Raw genomic sequence first — 20,480 nt, 5'->3', positions numbered from 1 at the left:
TGCTAAGCTTGCTCATGTTCTCAATAAATAAATAAATAAATAAATAAACAAACAAACAAACAAAAATAACCAGTCTGGTTTCACCTCACCATTTTCATCTGCTAAGAAAGTTACCAGACTTTTCAGTTACTCTAACTTGCTATCAAAAAGAAACACATTTGTAATTTATAACAAAATTGAAATACATGATTCTTTTTATTCTATCTTAAAAATTAAACTTGCTTTGCTATGCAAGTTTAAAACCAAGTCATATGTAAGAATGTTTATTGAATTACCTAATAATAGCCACTGTTATAAAAGTTTTATTTAATCTAGAGATATGATAAAATTTTCTTGAATGCCAGATGAATAAAATAAGATATTATAAAAAGTTAATAAATGATAAATGTGCTTGCCTAATGATTATTATACACATTGACATTTCTTTAATTCTTATCTGCTTAATGTAACTCTACCAATGTCTACAACGGTATTAATTTGTTAAAATTATCATGCAAAGTACTTTGCATAAAAGCTACTTTGCTTAGAATTTTTTCTCTTATTTTAAACTTTCAGTGAATTTAAAGAATATTATCAGATTTAGTTGCATATGTTTGAAAGAATTATATTCTTGGCTTGCACTATGTTTACTTATTTAATGTTAAATTTATTATTTTAAATGACAAAAAACGATTTAGTATGAAGACAATGTATTCTTTTTAGTACATTTGCTGATTAGAAATGCTCCTATTTTATCACATAGCTATAAAACTGTATCTTTAGTTCTTTCCAGTGTTTTTGTTGTAACTAAAAGCTATCAAAATATATTATAAACTTATTCCTATAGTTAAATATATACACAGCGAATAGGGCGTTTGCCTTGCATAAGGCCGACCCAGGTTCAATTCCTTCGTCACTCTTGGAGAGCCTGGCAAGCTACCGAGAGTATCCTGCCCTCATGGCTGAGCCTGGCAAGCTCCCTGTGACGTATTCAGTATGCCAAAAACAGTAACAAGTCTCACAATGAAGACGTTACTGGTGCCTGCTTGAGTAAATCGATGAACAAAGGGAGGACAGTGCTGACAGTAGTGACAGTTGAATATATAGTTCAAAACATATTTATTGACTTTTTTTTACTGATACACAAGAAGTAGCTGTAGTTGTGGTACACTTTACTACATCTATTCTCTTTTACATATAAGGAAACAAGGAGCTGTTCTTATTTTGTGTTCAAAAACAAGGCCTATACCAATGGAATATCTTTAAAAAATAGTTCTCATGGTAGGTCACGTATGCACTCATGCACACATACATTCTTCAAAGATTTTTGTTTAGTCACCATCATTTACAGTTTTACAATACAGTTAATAAGGTTTCATGAATACAACATTTTAACTCCATACCCCCATACATACTTTAAAAAATCTGTCTTTATGTTCTTGAATCATAGTGTAGGCATTGTAAATTAAAAGTAATAATTTTAAGTAATAATTTAAAATCTTAATAATATGCTATAAAAATAACTGTCTACATTAATTTAGTTATAACTATGTATATATTTATAAAATGTCATAAAATAAAACTCTGAGGTATGCATAAAGTGCAAAGCAGTCAGTATTCAGGATGAAAAAGTCCTAAAGTAAAAAATTAAAAGAAAGAAAATAGAGATAAAAAGAATATGTTCTAAAGTCTTTCATTATAAAATTAGAGAAAATAGAAGGATAATTAATTAAAAGCCCTAGGGTAAATAACAAAAGGAATGAAATACATTTATATTTTTAACCAGTTTTCATAACTATTAGTTTTAGAAATATTGCTGTAAAGACAAGAATAAGGGCTAACAAACAGAGCTAGAGCACATGCCTTGCAGTGCTTATTACCAGCTCTGTTTGGTCCCCCCAAGACCCAGTTCCACTGGCAGTGGGTATGATGCCTTCCAAAAATGGTAGATCCAAGTAGTAAACCCTCAGGATGACATAGCAAAGCCATGTCACTCTAATCCAAATATTCCAATCAAAATATTACTAGACTCTAAAATATTTATTTATTTATTTGTTTGTTTGTTTGTTTATTGCTTTTTGGGTTACACCCGGCAATGCACAGGGGTTACTCCTGGCTTTGCACTCAGGTATTACTCCTAGCGGTGCTCAGGGGACCATATAGGATCACGAATCACGAATCACGACCATCCTGTTATTCGTTGATTGCCTCAAGCAGGCCCCAATAATGTCTCCTTCATCCTAGCCCTGAGATTTTTAATAAAGTGCTATATTCAAGGCTCTTTAGGAGAATGAGACCCATCATTGTTACTGGTATTTGGCATATTGGGTACGCCACGGGGAGTTTGCCAGACTCTGCCGTGTGGGCAGGTTACATTCGGTAGCCTGCCAGTTTGTCCAAAGTAGGAATGAGATAATAAGATGTCATAATAAGATGTCAACCGGGAGCTGGATTTTATAGTCTCTGAGTCTTGGCCGTTGTACTATCACTCCAGTCCCTATTACTAGACTCTAAGGTGATGGAAAGTCCGTTAAATTATCTAACAATTTCTTATCTTTGAGTAAATGACATATTTTTTTAAAAAAATAGTGACTCATGGAGTTTTTTTTTCCTATTATACACTTTCAGTCACGGTCACGGTCCTCCCGTTGTTCATCGATTTGCTCGAGCGGGCCCAGTAACGTCTCCATTGGAGACTTCGTTGTTACTGTGTTTGCCATATCGAATACGTCACGGGGAGCTTGCCAGGCTCTGCCGTGCGGGCGAGATACTCTCGGTAGCTTGCCGGGCTCTCCGAGAGGGGCGGAGGAATCGAACTCGGGTTGGCCATGTTGGCTGTGTGCAAGGCAAATGCCCTACCGCTGTGCTATTGTTCCAGCCCCTTTACTTTCAGTAAATTTCTTAAAAATAATATTTTAAAATTATATTTATCACCTCCAGGAAATTCAGAAGTGACCTAAATGGCTTACTTAGGAGAAAGATAAATGTCAGTATTTTTATATTGAGGTATAAATAAACTGAAAATGTATATTTTTCTTCTTTCTCAGTAGGTGGCGAAATTGTTATTAAAAGGAATAGAAATTTTCAGTTTTGCTATTAAAACGTAGGGAGTTTTTCCATTGCCTCTTATAATGTGTATGATTACCCCATATCTAATTGGAAATATTTTATGTTGGCTATTAATCATCGATTTGCTCAAGCGGGCCCAGTAACGTCTCCATTGGAGACGTTGTTGTTACTGTGTCTGGCATATCAAATACTCTCTGGAGCGATAGCACAGCGGGTAGGGCGTTCGCCTTACAAGCGGCCAACATGGCTGACCCGAGTTCGATTCCTCCGCCCCTCTTGGAGAGCCCGGCAAGCTACCGAGAGTATTCAATATGCCAGACACAGTAACAACAAAGTCTCCAATGGAGACGTTAGTGGGCCCGCTCGAGCAAATCGACGATCAACGGGAGGGCCTTTACTTTACTATTAATATTTGTGAGTGTGGGGTTGAACAATGGGAGGACAGTGCTACAGTATACAGTGCTACATTAATATTTGGAGATAACCTTCAGTTTTAACTGATCCCTCAAGTTCATGATTTTTCTGCTTTCCCAACATATAAATGCCAGTTCAATGTAAAAAAGGAAAAAGAAAACAAACTGATAAGGAGACTTAACATTAATGAGACATAAAAGCTTTTGACTCTGACCTTGAGATGTGATTTGGTATTTATGACGTTAAATGACTTGCCAACGTTTAGAGAAACAGCTGGCCTGTGTAGGAGGGAAGCTAAGTTATGACTAAGAAAACAAAAATAACAGAAAACAATTTTTAATCATCAGAAATATCTTTTCAATAAATACATACTACAAAATTCAATGCAATATGTTAAAAATATAGAACAAAGAATCTGGAAAAGTTGACACCCCCCCCCCCCCCCCATGGCTGCGTTCATGTGAAAATGCATGAAGAAAATAAGTGTCTAAAGCTGCATAAACATTTGCACCCTGGAGAGTTTGGGAGTGTGTGTTTCATGTTGTGATTGATAGGACTGCTTTTTTGCCCTTCTTTGAACTTCTGGCAGGAATTTTGGAGTGTCCTTAGGGTCTATCTGCCTTTGTATAGCAGGGACTTTGTTTTTGTTTTTTTTTTAAGAAAAAAAATAAAGGAAACTGTTTGTACTACTACAATTATAAAAGGGATCTTGAGTTTAGAGAAATTGAGGAACTTAGTAGAAAAATCACAAACTTTCTCATATTTGATAAGATGCTCAACTTTATTTTGAAATTTCACTCTTATCCTTCGTGTCTTTGATTTTGATTTGGGGTGTGGTTTTGTTTCAGTTTTTTCAACTAGAATTTCCCTAGTCCGATCTACTTTTAATTAATGTAATGAAACTTGACAATTCTGATGAGTCACTTTTAGTCTTATGATAGCTACAGAAATCAGAGAGATTTTGGTTCTTGGGTGGTAGTTGCAGTGAGACAGCATCTATTTTTTAAAGGTATGGAGTAGTAACAAAAAATACATATAGCATAAATTACTGCATGTTAGAGTTATCCCATGGAAACAAGAGTTCGTCTTGAATAATTGAAGTTGTATGCTTTTATACATTATGTATATTTATTGTCATTTAAGTCAGATTTTATTGAAGTAACATTGACTTATACTCCTACATATATTTTGGCTCACCATTTCATAATTCTTTAAAACATTTGCTACTACACTGCAGTTACCACCGAAATACCAAATCTTTCCCCTTTTAGTGACCTCAGCTTTGCAGTGTGGGTGCAACTCACTTTTTTTGTTTATTTGTTTGCTTAGGTGGGTTAGGTGGCCAAGGCTAACTTTGTGTTTTTTCAGTATCATTCTAATTATGTATTAAAATATATGCATATTAAATATACTTTCTAATTGATTAACAGATAATTTTCAATATTAATATTCTTTTTTCAGCAGAATGCATGCACCTATATGTAGATATACATGGATATCTGCATATGCACATTTATATATATACATACATACAAATATACACTGCACTGTACTTCACTATCCTCCCATTGTTCATCGATTTCCTCGAGCGGGCACCAATAACATCTCCATTGTGAGACTTGTTGTTACTGTTTTTGGCATATTGTATACACCACGGGGAGCTTGCCAGGCTCTGCCATGCGGACAGGATACTTTCAGTAGCTTGCCAGGCTCTCCAAGAGGGATGGAGGAATTGAACCGGGGTTGGCCATGTGCAAGGTAAATGCCCTATCCGATGTGCTATTGCTGGAGCCCTATGTATGCATATTTATTTTCCCTCACTTTCCACAAATAATTTAATGCTGTAGCACTGTCCTCCTGTTGTTCATCAATTTGCTTGAGCAGGCCCAGTAACGTCTCCATTTTGAGACTTGTTGTTACTGTGTTTGGCATATTGAATACGCCACAGGTAGCTTGCCAGGTTTTGCCATGCGGGCTAGATACTCTCGGTAGCTTGCAGGGCTCTCTGAGAGGGGCAGAGAAATAGAACCCGGCTCAGGCGGGCCGGCCATGTGCAAGGCAAATGCCTACTGCTGTACTATCACTATTACTTATAAAGACAATATATTTTCATATTAGTAAGCTACATTGATATTTTTATGTAGTCACAAACCATTAATAGACTCGAGTCAATTTTTGAATTCAACTAAGGCCCTAGAATAATTGAAGAAGAAATTAGATGTTTAAAGATATTTGACAGTATAAACATGCAGTATAGGTTTCTCTCATTATTTCCCTATAAAAATATTCAAAGTAAGCATTTTTATTGTCTTTTAAACATAGACAGCTATACCTCATGATTAAATTAACCTATGCAGAGTCACACAGAAGATTGATTAATAATGGCTTAAGATTGAAGTGTGAATCTGTCTTATTTTAAAGCCCAATCGATTGCCTTATAAACACCAAATACATTAAGGATATTTGACATATGTGAAATATACATGTGTGTACATATATATGTGCATATATGCATGTATAAAGAAATGGCATTCAAAAGCGACAATGGTGATTACAAAGTAATTCCTATAATCCCTGAAAACTATGTGATTCCCAGAATGAAGGAGAGGGAGTAGGAAGAGGAACTTAGTGGTCTTTGTTTGATGGGATGGTACTAGAACTTTAGAGGTGGATGTAGTGATAACTACATACATATAGATACTTGCTTTTATTTTTCATTTTATTATTTCGTTCTTTTGGGCAATATCTAGTGGTGCTCATCAAATACTCTTGGTTCTGGCTCAGGGATCACTCCTGGCTGTGCTCAGGAGATAATGCTATGCTAGGAACTTGACCATAGTTAGTCTCAGGCAAGGCACAACCCTTGTATTATCTCTCTAGTTCCAAGATGCCTAATTTAAATCACATAAATAGAGAATGTTTGAAGGATTATTTGTTTGTGTGTGTGTTTGTGAGGAATGTTTTAAATCAATATAAATCAAGGCTGATTTCAATATTGCTCAAATGTAACAGTAGGGTCTAGGATCTGGAGCACAGTAATCACCTTTATCCCAGTATCTTTTGTACAATTTAATAGTAACAGTATTAATTTTATTATTATAATAAAACTACAGTGTGAAATTTTTGGAGATTAATTAAAATAATCTTAAACTCATAGTCTAAGATTATATCCAAATGTTAACTTGATTAGTAATTGAGTTCTCATAATTTTTTACAAATAACATGTTTTTATATTACCCATAATCTGGCTAAAAAGTAAAGTTAAATATTTTTTATTTTCATTTTTTAATTGAAAGACTGATCGGTTTTAAATATATGGTAATTGGGAACTGACTCTAAATGGAAAAGTTTGAATTTTTTGCATAGTGGCAATAATAATAAAAATAATGATAGCAGTTAACCTTTACTAAACATAAATAAAATATCAAGAACTATTTTTATTATTTAATTGAATTCTTATCAACACTATCAATCATTTCTTGATTTCATGTCCATATTCCAGAAAAAAACTTAAGGAGAAGAGAAATTAACTAATTTACTCTCATCATGCATATCTCATAAGTGGAAGAGCTGATTTTGAATCCCAGGAATCTAGCTCTTGAAACTATTATTTCCTTTCTCTGTGCCATCTGTTTCTCTGTACAAGTAAATTTCTTTTAAATGTATTATCTCTAAAAAATCATAAAACATAAAGCAAATAGATAAAGCTAATTATTCTTTTGCTACTCTACAAAAGACATTGCAAAATGCTACTGCTACTATTTAATTTACTAACTATGAATAAAGGAGATTTAAAACTTACGTGATAGAATTGCAGCTTGTCAGGTATAGCAGTTCTAGCCCATCTTATGAGCACAGTTAATGTTTCTTTTTCATCATTTGAACAGATGCAACACTACTCACAATCTTTAAAGGTATAAATTCAACATGATGGTATAGATTCTACATGATGTTGATCATTCCATTTTTATAGTCATAAGCGGTTGAGTTAAATTATTATCTAGAATCAAAAACTACCTCTTCCCATTCAATTTCTTCTACTGTTTCCATTACCATGCTATGAACAGTATAAGTTATCTTCCTATTGTACATGATAGATTTTTATGCATTTGACTAAAGCAATTATGTGTTCTCTTTTATTGCTTAAATGTTCTCATCACCTTTCCAGACTTCTTGCTCAGCTTTTAGAACTATCAATATCCTGACCATATACCTTTTTGGCTGAACTCTAATTTGTCAACTATTCCTTTAAATTGTGGTGCCAAGTACAAGCTCTGACTAACAAAGATTCAAGTGGGATGGCTGCTTCATTTAATCTATATTCTTGGTGTCTTCTCAACACAGAACACGCTGTTTGCTAATATATCAGAACATATTGAAAATGTATTTAAGACTTTTAAATTGCATGTTAGTGGGTGCTGGAATTTATGCTTGTTTCCTTGGATATAGAAACTATTTCAAAATAATGGCATGTAATTGCTTTCTGTGTCTAAACATCTAAATGACTTAAAAATTTTTCCCTTTAAATTATAGGTTAACTTCTAAATTGCTAAAGGTTCATTGTTTCCAAATAACCCATCTGTGGTTTACCAGTCAGTAACATCATAAATTACTCTAGTTACCAAGTTACCAAAAATTGAAAAAAATATACTGCCTTTGGTCTGACTTTTTTGACTGATAACGATAGGAATATAGACACCATTAAACACTTTATTCAATAAAGACTTAAAGAGATTTCTTAGAATTTGGATAAATTTGTCCCAGTTTTATAGAACTTCTCCATATATAAATACTTTGAAATTTTATATATATATATTATATATACATAAACATAAAGTTTTGACTTTGATCAAAACTCACAGGTATTTATGAATCAGAAGTGCATTTGTAGCACTGTTCTCCCCATTGTTGATCGATTTGCTCCAGCGGGCCCAGTAACATTGTGAAACTGCTGTTACTGTGTTTGGCATATCAAATACGTCATGGGTAGTGTGCCAGTCTTTGCCGTGTGGGTGAGATACTCTTGGTAGCTTGCTGGGCTCTCCGAGGGGGTGGAGGAATGGAACCTGGTCAACCAGGTTGGCTGCGTGCAAGGCAAACACCTTACCCGCTGTGCTATCACACCAGCCCAAAAGTACATTTAGAATAATGAAATAAACATGATGCTGATTAAGATTTTAGTGTTGTGATTTTTAATTTTGAAAACTATTAAAACAGGAGACATGATACTTATTTAATATATACTGACTAATTGGTACAACTTTAAGTTTTTTTTGTTTTTTTTTCATTTGTTCAGAAAAAATTTCTATGGTGAGTGTAACTTCCCTCATTTTGTGAAAATTGAGACTCTTAAAATGTATATAACTTACCTAAGACTGATTTAAAGGTAAAAAACCCAAAACATATCAAGAAAAGTCTCTAATATTTATCGTGAACTTTTGTTTGTTTTACAACTGACTTTGTTTTAAATACCATGTCAGAAAATTTACATGACTTTTTAAAATGTATTAATTCCAGAAGATATTCAAATACATTTTGTTAGTCTAGTCATTCTCCTCTGGAGGGTGACTTAATTTTCACTGAACCTTTGGCAATACTTTGTTAGAAAATTTACAACCAACTTTTATTGCTACAATGAAGGATGACCTCTATGCTTAATAAATAAAGATAGAAATGGAAATAATGCTAGTTCAAAATAGTATACCATTGCAAAGGCATTCCAAAACTAGTATTTTGGTTTCCACTTTTCTGGTAAATAAATTTATTGCTACTATAAAAAACACCTCTTCTAAAGTAGTGTAACATGAAATAATTAAGTTCATTTAAACATATGGCCTTCCAGTTATACATGGTGTTGCAAAGGTGAAAACAATAAGATTTCACTATGGTTGATCACATTGTTATTACGACTTTTGCAATAAGGATGGAAGGCTATTCAATGTACACACACACAAACACACACACACACATATATATACTATGTATATAATATATATACCAAAATAATGAATATTCTTATAAATCACAATTCGTAAATAAAGAGAAAGGTCAACTAGAATTTACTGTGAAATAAAAAAATGGTAGATTTTTTGTTACAAAATTTCCACTGGATTAGGTATTTGATTTTCATCTATTTATTATTTTAATAGTAATAATAAGTCAATTTCTATTTTTTGGTTAGTACAACTTGGATTAAAATATTTCATCTTAATTACCAATGTTGTATATTATAGGCATGAAGTTTTCTGATTTGGGGCAAAGAACTTGTAAAATTAAAAAAGCTTGGTTAATAAGGAACTTCTGTATATATATACATAAATTATGGTTTATCTTATTATATAAATATATGGTAATATAGCAGCTGTATTTTTGCACAGAATATTTACACATAAATTAATCCAACCAACAGCAAAATCACTAATGAAATATTCAATCCAAACATAAGTAAACAGAAGACAAGCAGCTGTTGCAAAGATTGTTTTTTAATTCTGGGCCTGACACCAGAAGGCCACTTGGAGAATTTGGCTGCTACCATATACTCACATCTGTTGATATTGCACTACTTCTCATTAATACTTGTTCAGCACAATAGGACAATTAGTTCTCTTAATCAGAAAAAATAGAGGAGACCTTTTGTATTAGTCTGCTCTAAAGGATATGCTTCAATGACTTTATCTTATATGTAATGTTTATAAACCTGTTCTTAAGTTGTTTATGGAATTAAGTGCTCTAAGAGAATATGTAAAACTGGAAAAATTATTCTACATTTCTATTATGAAACCTGAACTGCTTCCCTTTAAATAACTGTTCTCTGAGAAACACTAATTGTCTTGTTTTATACCCAAAAGCTTTTTCACCTAGTCAAACTCTTAACTCCATCTGGTTTGATTTAAAAATGAACTCAGGGGAAGTATAATTGGACCTTATTTGTTACACAAGATAATTAAGCCTTATGATAAACATAGGTTGCTACAATTAAATAAAATTACCTATTTATTTAATTAAAAAATTACCCATTTATTTAATTAAAACATGTAAGGATCATATACTGACTTCTCAATTCCTTTAGATATGTAGATATATCTTTCACAATTCACTTTGTTTTTCACCCTGCAATTCAAATTATATAATGAATACCCCTTAACATTATTAATAAGAAGCATTGGACTACATATTGGGGAGAAGTAATTTGTGAGAACTTACAGAGTTGTGGTAAAAGGGGGGGTGGAGAATAAACATGATTGTGAAGGCAAGAAAACTGGTCAATTAGTGTTTTGCTGAAGAGTATTTCAGGTGGATTGCCATAAAATTGCCTTTGATGTGATATCACATTCTTGATTTTAATGACTAATACTTTTGAAATGTAGATGATGCCAAATCCTAAAGAATGCATTTGGCTGAAACATTTGAATTGACCATGTCTGAAAAACAAATTCCAAAGACATTTACTCAAGCCAGTCTCACAACAATATATGTTGGATAGGACAGAGTTGGTATCGCTACTGTAAAAATAAGTACTATCAACACTGCAATGCACTAAAAGTAAGGAAAAGCGAAGTGGAATAGGGAGGGAGAGGGAGAGGAAAGGGACAATGAGAGGGAAAGGCAAAGGGAGGAAGGAAAGTAGAAAAGGAAAGAAAGAATATGGGTGCAAGGAGAAATGAAAATAGGACTAACGGGCAGAGAGGACACATAGGAGGGTAGGAATGGTTACAGCGTGCAGAATATCAAGATACTCTTCTTTAAAGATGTGAGGAGATCATCCTCTTCCCCAGGATTCATGAAGGAACCAACTTCCTTCCTTCCTTCCTTCCTTCCTTCCTTCCTTCCTTCCTTCCTTCCTTCCTTCCTCCCTCCCTCCATCCCACCCTCCTTCCTTCCCTCTCTTCCTCCCTCCCCCAAGTATCTTGGACTCAAGACAGATACTTTGCCACTGTCTTTTCTTCTTTATATCTCCTGGGCTATGTAACACAGCCAGCTAGTCTCTTGTCTTCTAAAGCATTTTCAGAATGTATTGTCTCTTAACACACATACACACACAGACACACACACACACACACACACACACACACACACACACACAGAGATTCCATTTTCTATGCATTCCAGGTGATATGACTTGAAGACCTCCCATATAAACCTGCTGGGTCTCTATTTTAACATCCTTTCACATCTGTTCTATTTTCAATGATTATCAAGTTTTGAAAGGGAAAAATGCTCTTATCTTAGTTCTATAGACATACAGAAGAATATAACAAAACTGGAACTACAATAATGTCTCTGTGTTAAAAGATAGTTCCATGAGCAGAAGTATTAATACCTACTTTTATGGATTGCATAGCTTTTTAAGAGTTTAAGAATCTGGGGTTTCAGAGTCTTGAAAGAGGGATCTAAAGATAAAAATCATTTTATTCCTGTTCATGATATTAAATCAAAGTTGATATATATGGTTTATTTATCATGTTCAATATTATAAAACTTTTCCTCATTTTATTTTAATATATCACTCCTGGTAAGCAAAAGAAAATATTAGGCTTCATACCCCATTTAGTTGAATGAGATGATGTTGATGACATTCTGACATCTGAGATCTAAATATTTTGGACTTGTTTATATAAAATGAGTTTTCTACTGGATATATTATCCTTGGCAGAGAACCTAGTCTTCACACCTCCATTCACATTACTAGAGACTTGGGAAAAAGATTGTGAGCGACAGGGAGAGAAGGGAGGTGGAGGAAAGAGAAAGGTTAGACGACACGCAGCCTAACATGAAATGCTCTTTCATAATGCTTAGTTTTATGAATTACCTTTAGCCTTTTCTGTTTGTGAAAGAAAACTTTCCTGCCTCATTAAATCTTTAATGCAATGTGCTGCATGCACTCTACATTATTATGCATGACACTAGGTTATATATTGCACAGTAACTATAATGCTACTTGCAAACAAGCTGTTTCTTTTCCCTGAAGGTAGAATTAAAATAGGTACTCATGGGAAACAGCTACTTGTGTTGTTCTTTTCTTAATGGGGTGAATTTCAGGATCAGGAGAGTAAAAGGCATAGCACAAAATCATCTTAAGGAATAAATGGGTGCTGCTCCCTTTCCTTGCAGTGCTTTCTCAATTGGATACGACTCTCCATGAAGAGAATTTCCCTTAATAGATACGGAAAAAGGTAAAATACTAGGTCTTTGAGAAACCTTATGAATTAGTTTTATTAAATTCACTTTCTCTTAGGATTGGAAAGGAATACAACGCTCATCTCTGGTAAATATAGTCTAATCCATCCAGTATATATAAAAATTGCCTCAAAGCAAACTGAAATTACACTTACTTCTACCTGTAGAAAACCATACATCACTAGCCAATAGAGTGATGACTATTTAGTTCCTAAATAGGAGGAGAAAATGAAATGTTCCATTGGTTGAACTCTCAGTGCTTGGTAAAATTACAGAAATCAGTGCTATACCCCAGAAGGACTAATTTGAAAGTTTCAAAGATAAAGTTAATAAGTCGAGTCTATAAAATATAATACTATAGAAATTAAAATTATGTGGACAGCAGATCACTTTCTGTTATCATGCCACATATTTTTAGAATTTATGTTAATAGATGACCTTGCTGATAGGGTCTTTCTGCGCTAGAATTCCTCTGGCTCTTTTAATTATTATGATTGCCACCAAGTCCTCAGTAGATTTTAGAATTATCACTAAAAATTATTTTTATTCATTGTTTCAATTAGTTACATATATAATAGTGAAACAGCATTTAAATCATTAGAGAATTTTAGGAATGGGGATTTTAGTAGAAAAGTTAACTGTAACAACCTAAGTAGCAGAATGGATATAAAAAAAGACTAAAGTTCTTAGACTTTTCTCAATTGATCGTACTTTTAGCAGCCTCATAATTTTTCTTAGTGACTTTTTAAAACAACTGAATGATGCCACAGAAATTAGTGCAAGCAAATTTAATAAATATTAACATTTTGGCAACTTAACCATCATTTACAATTTATAATCATTTACAATCATGTACATTTACATGTACAATCATGTACAATCATTTACAATCATGTACAGTTACAATTATACAATGAATGTATAGTAGGTAAAAATACTATAATTTTTATTTTATTAATAAACACCCAGCCCCAGCAGCCAACCTACACTACCCAACTGCCCCAACGCTCCAAGCCGCTTTCTAGACCACGTGGCCATGCAACACATCATAGGACACTTCCTACCCATTTTTCATAGTTACCACACCATGTTTGATATAGTTCACACAATAGACAACAAATCATAGAGAAAAATATATATATATGTATATATGTCTCTTGGAGAGCTCAGCTAGCTACTGAGAGTATCCCACCTACACGAACAGAGCCTGGCAAGCTCCCCGTGGCGTATTCAATATGCCAAAAACAGTAACTATAACAGGTCTCATTTCCCTGACCTTGAAAGAGCATCCAATCATTGGGAAAGATGAGTAAGGAGAGGCTGCTAAAATCTCAGGGCTGGACCGAATAGAGACGTTACTGGCGCCCACTCGAGTCAATGGAGGAACAAGAGATAACAGTAATACAGTGAATAAACACTCACATTTACTTATTAATTGTATCTGTTAGACCAGGGGCAATACACATCTCACACTAGAGAATCACATAATTACTACCTTTATTTTCTCTTTCATGTTCAGTTTTTGTGCCACAGTTAGTTTCTATCATAGCATACACTGAAAACTGCTTAATAAGGATATGATTGGCTTACCGTGAATATAAACATGCTTAATTTCTTGCAAGAATTTTACAAAGAAACAAAATTGTGTGCTGGAATTATGAACTGTTTTCAGGTATTTGTGTGGTGTCCAACAAATACAATTATTGTATTTCCTTCAAACATACACCATATCTCGGGGCACCTTTGTAAGTTCCTGCATTGCTACAGGGAACTCTGCAGAGTTTTTGAACAAGGGCTTAAATAGATCCTTGAGGGTAGGGAAGTGACTCTTGGAAGCTTGAATATAGATCCAGAACCACTGGAGGATCTTTATTAAGAAAGGGCACAACAGAAGTAATAGTTGATTAAAAACAAAAATATTTCCCTAGCAAGAATAATGAAGTCATAGAAAATAATTCAAATGCTTATGAAACCCTAATAAATATGATGTATCCATTACAGTAAAATTAGAAAAGAAATATTTCAAGAGCATAGAAGTATAACACTAATCTGATAAAAGTAATAAAGTAAAAGCAATATCATGTTAAAATATAGTTTCCAGTTTAAAGTAGAAAAATAAAGCAATCATGTAGTTGGGAAAATGTGGTTTGTTTACTACAAAGAGTCAGATAATCTGAATAACTTTGGTATGCTAAATGTTTGAGACTTATTGAATAATATTTTAGTATAAGACTGTTATGGGCTACATTATCAGTTCCCAAAATATTCATATACTAAAGTCCTAAATCCAAATGTGATTATAATTGGAGATAAAATATTTAAATAAGCAATAAAGTTAAAATGATAAAAATTACTGTGGGCCCTAACACAACATGAACTATATCCTAATAATAAGGGGAAATTAGATCAGAGACAATAATAGGAAAAAACCATATATTTACAACACAAGATAAGTGTCTTTCAAGAAAACACCAAACTGATACCCTGATCTTAGATTTCTTCTCTTCAGTGATGTAAGAAACTAAATCAGCCTCCCACTCTCTGATACTTTGTTATGATACCATTAGTTAGCATGTGCTGAGTAATGTAGATTAAGGAGCCAGGTGTAAATATAGTACATTCCATGAGGAAAAAAATATATGAACAAGAGGAAAGAATTGCTTTTAAAAAATGAGAAGCTTGAAGATCATTATGCGTTGAATACAGACTATTGGGATTGGGATATGACCCGGACAAGAAAAGGAGTATTAGAAAATTTAGTGTATTAGAAGATTAAGGAATCAAGAATCTTAGCAATTATTACTTGTCACAAAAGACTGAGGTGAGAGATGTCATCATTCATACAAATCTCAGAAAATCAAAACAAAGAAGTAGAGAAAATCTATGGTCCCTGACAGTAGAGCTGAAATTATCAAAGACTCCAAAGTGAGGAGCATTCCAATGAACTATAGTAGAGGATATTGGTATTAGGGTGTGGGTGAAGCTTAAAAGCATGAAATTGTGTTCCTTTAAACATATTTATTCCTAATGGACAGACATTACCTCAATTAAAAAAAATAGTGGCTGGGAGTGAAAGCTCAAAGTGCTCAACATGTGATATAAATGTGAGATATCCAGGCTCAAACTCTGGCACCACCAAAAGTGACCCTCAAGCACAGAGTCTGAGAATATCCATATATATTCCCAAACTTCCCAAAGTAAATTAAAAAAGATAAATAAAATAATACAAAATTTCTATTAGTGTTTTCTACACGGTTAATATAGACCTTTGAAATACACTCTTAATGGAATACTAAGACTGAAGACAGTTACAATGGAAGTTAAATTGGAGGTTAAATAAGAAAGATGTATGTATTGAAAAAAAAGGATTTAATACCTGCATAGAGTTTAACATTGAAGCTAATAAATAGTCATATATAGTAACTAACAGAAACAAAAAAATCACTTGCTTATTGAAATACGCACCTCAGACTTGCTACATCATACCTATGCTCTATAGGTCTGTTGTAGCAAGTGAAATTTGGGATACTGAAAGGATTATAGAAAAGTTGGAAAGAGAAGGGGTAAAAGTCACGTTAAGATTGCTGTTAGAATATGGAGAATATATGAATGGATAAGAAACAAAATTTCATTCAATACAATAGAAGGGCTAGTGTATGCTTCCATAATCTAAAAGCTTTGTATCTGAAAAAAGAGTAGGCTTCAGAAAATGTCTTTGATAATCAAGTCACTACGTAATCTCTCACACAATGATATGAACTCTTTGGGGAAGTCACATTAATTGCAAACAAGAGCAGGAAAGGCTTGATTTTATTGTTTATAAAAGATTTCATTTCGGGAGTTAAAGAAAAAATACTGGAAAGAGAATAAAATAAAAATTTTATAAAATTTGCTTAGGGTATAATCCCTAAATATTGACAATCAAAAATAAACTTTTGAAAGTAGTTATTTTAATAATTATTTAGAGCTGATCAAAGATATATCCGCTAGGGTAAACAAAAAAGATAAAGGTAAAGGTAAAGGTCCTCCCGTTGATCATCCATTTGCTAGAGCGGGCCCAGTAACGTCTCCATTGGAGACTTTGTTGTTACTGTGTTTGGCATATCGAATACATCACGGGTGGCTTGCCAATGTGACTATTAAAGAATTGTATATTTGTAACTGGAGGGTGGTATGGTAACAGCATTTCATGTATTTTCAGTTATCTTATTTTGGAAGCAAAATGAATTTGCTTATGAAAGTTATTGAGCAATCCAAAAAACCAATTTCAGTATAAGGATGAATATCAAAGATACACAGACTTTTAAAAATCTGTTGTAGAGATGTAAATGAAAGATCAATTTATCATTTATATTACTTACATCAGTTCTCAGGTTAATAGGCCAAATCAGTTCTACTTTTTAATTTATGTTTTGTAGCATTATTTACCTATGTAAGACACTTGTTTTTCTGTTGTTATTTATTCATATATCCCTATTTCAAACCTGCTTCATGTTTTGTCACTTTATTTACCCTTTATGTGACTTTATAGCTATTATAGACATATATAGAAATTAGTTTAATAAGTCAAATATTTTAACAAATCAGATTTCTATTTCATGTAAAGTATTAAAAGCTTGATTCTTAAACCAAAATACTGACATTTAAAAATTATTTTAAGTATTTTTATATACAAAACTGTTAATGGTAGAGTGTCGTACATCAAACTTGTTAGTTCCACACCCCCACCAGGGGCAAACAGACTGACGTTTTTTATTTATAAAGTAGTAAATTATTTTAATTTTAATATTCCTTATGTTTTTAATATAGGTAGTAAGTACTTAGTATAACTATAAATTCAATATAAACTTAACTAACTGTAGCTAAATGGTAAATTATTACTCTAGATTTTTTGTTTAAATAAATCTTAAATAAATATAGTACAGGCTGGAGCTATAGCACAGTGGTAGGGCGTTTGCCTTGCACGCAGCCAACATGGCCGACCCGAGTTCGATTCCTCCGCCCCTCTCGGAGAGCCCGGCAAGCTACCGAGAGTATCTCGCCCGCACAGCAGAGCCTGGCAAGCTCCCCGTGATGTATTCGATATGCCAGACACAGTAATAACAAAGTCTCCAATGGAGACGTTACTGGGCCTGCTCGAGCAAATATAGTACAGGAAAATTATGATATGTAATCTAAATTTTAAATAATCAAAGTATTCAGATGCTTAATAGCCTTAGAGCCTTGTAGATCTATCCATATGTCCTTATGTTTAATCCCCATATTCTGCAAAATTTTGTTTGTTTGTTTTTTGTATTTTTGGGTCACACCTAGCGATGCTCAGGGGTTACTCCTGGCTCTGCACTCAGGAATCTCTTCTGGCAGTGATAGCATGACCATATGGGATGCTGGGAATTGAACCTGGGTCGGCCACATGCAAGGCAAAAGCCCTACCCACTCTGCTAATGCTCGAGCCCCACTGCAATTTTTTAAAAAAATTTTATTAATGAGACACCATGAGGACAGTTGTAGACAGTTGTAGACTTACAAATTTTTGTGTTTAGGTTTCAGTTATACAATGATCCCTCCACCAGTGCCCATTGTCCACCACCACTGAGTCCAGTATCCCTCCCACCCCCCATTCCCCCCATCCCACCCTGCCCCTGTGGCAGGGCATTCCCTTTTGTTTCTCTCTCTCCTTTTGGGTGCTGTGGTTTGCAAAAGAGACATTGAGTGGCAACCATGTTCCATCTATAGTCTACTTTCAGCATGCATCTCCATCCTGGAAGAATCCTCCCAACACCCTTTATTTGGTGCTTCCTTCTCTATCTGAGCTGCCTTTTCTCCTGGCGTGTGCGGCTGGCTTCCAAGCTATGAAGTAATCCTCCTGTTACTTATCTCAGCTATTATTGAGTATTAGTCTCCTATTTTGTTACTTATGTTCTTCAGATGAATGCAATCTTTCTGTCTGTCCCTCTCTTTCTGACTCATTTCACTTAGCATGATACTTTCCATGTACCACTTGGATATAACTTTCATGACAGCTACATAGTAATCCATTGTGTAGATGTACCAAAGTTTCTTTAACCAGTCGCCTGTTCTCAGGCACTCAGATTTTTTCTAGATTCTGGCTATTGTAAACAGTACTTCAATGTACAAACAAGTGCAGATGTTACTTTGACTATACTTTTTTGCCTCTCTGGGATATATTCCCAGGAGTGATATTGCTAGGTCAGATGGAATCTCAATTTCTAATTTTTTGAGAATCATCCATACAGTTTTCCAAAAGGACTGACCCAGTCGGCATTCCCACCAGCAGTGAAGGAGGGTCCCTTTCTCTCCACATCCGTGCCAGCACCGGTTGCTTTTGTTCATTTGGATGTGGGCCAGTCTTTGGTGTGAGATGGTATCTCATTGTTGTTTTGATCTGCATCTCCCTAATGATTAATAATGTAGAGCATTTTCTCATGTGCAAAATATTTTTATTGTAGCACTGTAGGACTGTCATCTCCTTGTTCAGCAATTTGCTCGATAGGCACCAGTAACATCTCCATTGTGAGACTTGTTGTTACTGTTTTTGGCATATCGAATACGCCACGGAGGAATCAAACCCTGGTCAGCGGCGTTCAAGGCAAACGCCCTACCTGCTGTGCTATCACTCCAGCTCAAAACTATTTTTATTAATTTAGAAAATTCTAAATAATTCGGTCAAAATACAGAAAGAATTTTTTTTTCTGCTGCCTTTATTATAGAGTCCTTTCATTGAGAAAATGGCTGGCTGATTTGAATAAGCATACTATGTAAAATTTTGGTTGCTTATTTAATAGAACCGAAAACCTTTTACATAAATTCACTCCTCATTACTCACAATAATGCCAAGTGCTATAGTCCAGGCAGATATTTATTATTTTTATATATGAAAAGACATTAGGGCTATTTTTCAGTGGAGCAGGGGAATAAAATTTTTCTGAATTTTAGTTCCTTGTAGAGCTCCATGTAATGAGCTCTTCTAAGGCATTGTGAGTTGCAATTTAAAAACCCTGTTTAATCAGCCATAGTGAGCGATGTGCCATTCCCTGTGGTACAAATCTGAGAGGAATACAGGTTCCTCCTCTTCCATCTCTTGCATCTGGGGGAATTGCTTTGTGGTCAGGTCTGCTAGGAGAGGCCACAGAGAGTCAAGGCTGCAAAGCTGGTCTCCGCTTGTCAGCGCGGAGGAAACTGCAGAATACAAATCATCAGCTTTGTTTTATGAATGTCTTTATTTACAATGCTGGAGTGGAATATTTTAAAAAGGACTATAACATTTGCATTGAATCTGTCACTCAAGCTCCAGTGTTGATTCCTGTCCTATAAATGATCTTGCTGTTCTATTTTTTCCACCTTTCTGCAAGGTTACTTTCAATGTCAGAGGATGCAAACCTCAATTCTACATGGCATGGGGCTTGGTGTGTATATTAGAAGGAAAGAATTTTGCTTAATAAAATGATATGATAATATTCATTGAAACAGCAAAATTGACTGCATGGGGAAAAATATATCTTCTCTGAGAGTTTTGACTGAATTTTTTTTATTATACAACTTGCTGCTACCCTTTTGTTTTTCTTTGTCAAATAACATTTCCCAGTTCACATTAAATTGTCTGTCAAATGGAGTGATGTCTTTGTGGAAAACACTCAAATACAAAGAAAATGGATGACCCTCAAGAATGGGTGGAAATCCCCCAAATTTGACAAAGATCCTTTTCTGTTTGGAAATTGTAAAGCTCAAGATGACTAGTAAGTGACAGGAGGTGCTGTGTTTAGTTTCACAGAAGTTAACCTGTTTCAACAAGATGGTAGTGCTAAGGAAAATAATACATG

The 20,480-nt window shown here is 34.2% G+C and overlaps 1 protein-coding gene across 1 annotated transcript in view; it reads left to right on the top strand.

Moving 5' to 3' along the window:
- The window catches only part of LAMA2 (laminin subunit alpha 2), a 647,398-nt gene that overhangs the window by 335,807 nt on the left and 291,111 nt on the right, over nucleotides 1-20,480 (top strand). The gene's annotated exons all lie outside the window — the stretch shown is intronic.

Source organism: Sorex fumeus, unplaced genomic scaffold (assembly GCF_029834395.1).
Source record: "Sorex fumeus unplaced genomic scaffold, SorFum_2.1 ptg000061l, whole genome shotgun sequence".
In the NCBI taxonomy this organism is placed as follows: Eukaryota; Metazoa; Chordata; class Mammalia; order Eulipotyphla; family Soricidae; genus Sorex; species Sorex fumeus.
Note: the sequence above shows the minus strand (reverse complement) of the source record. Positions and strands in the feature narration are given on the sequence as shown.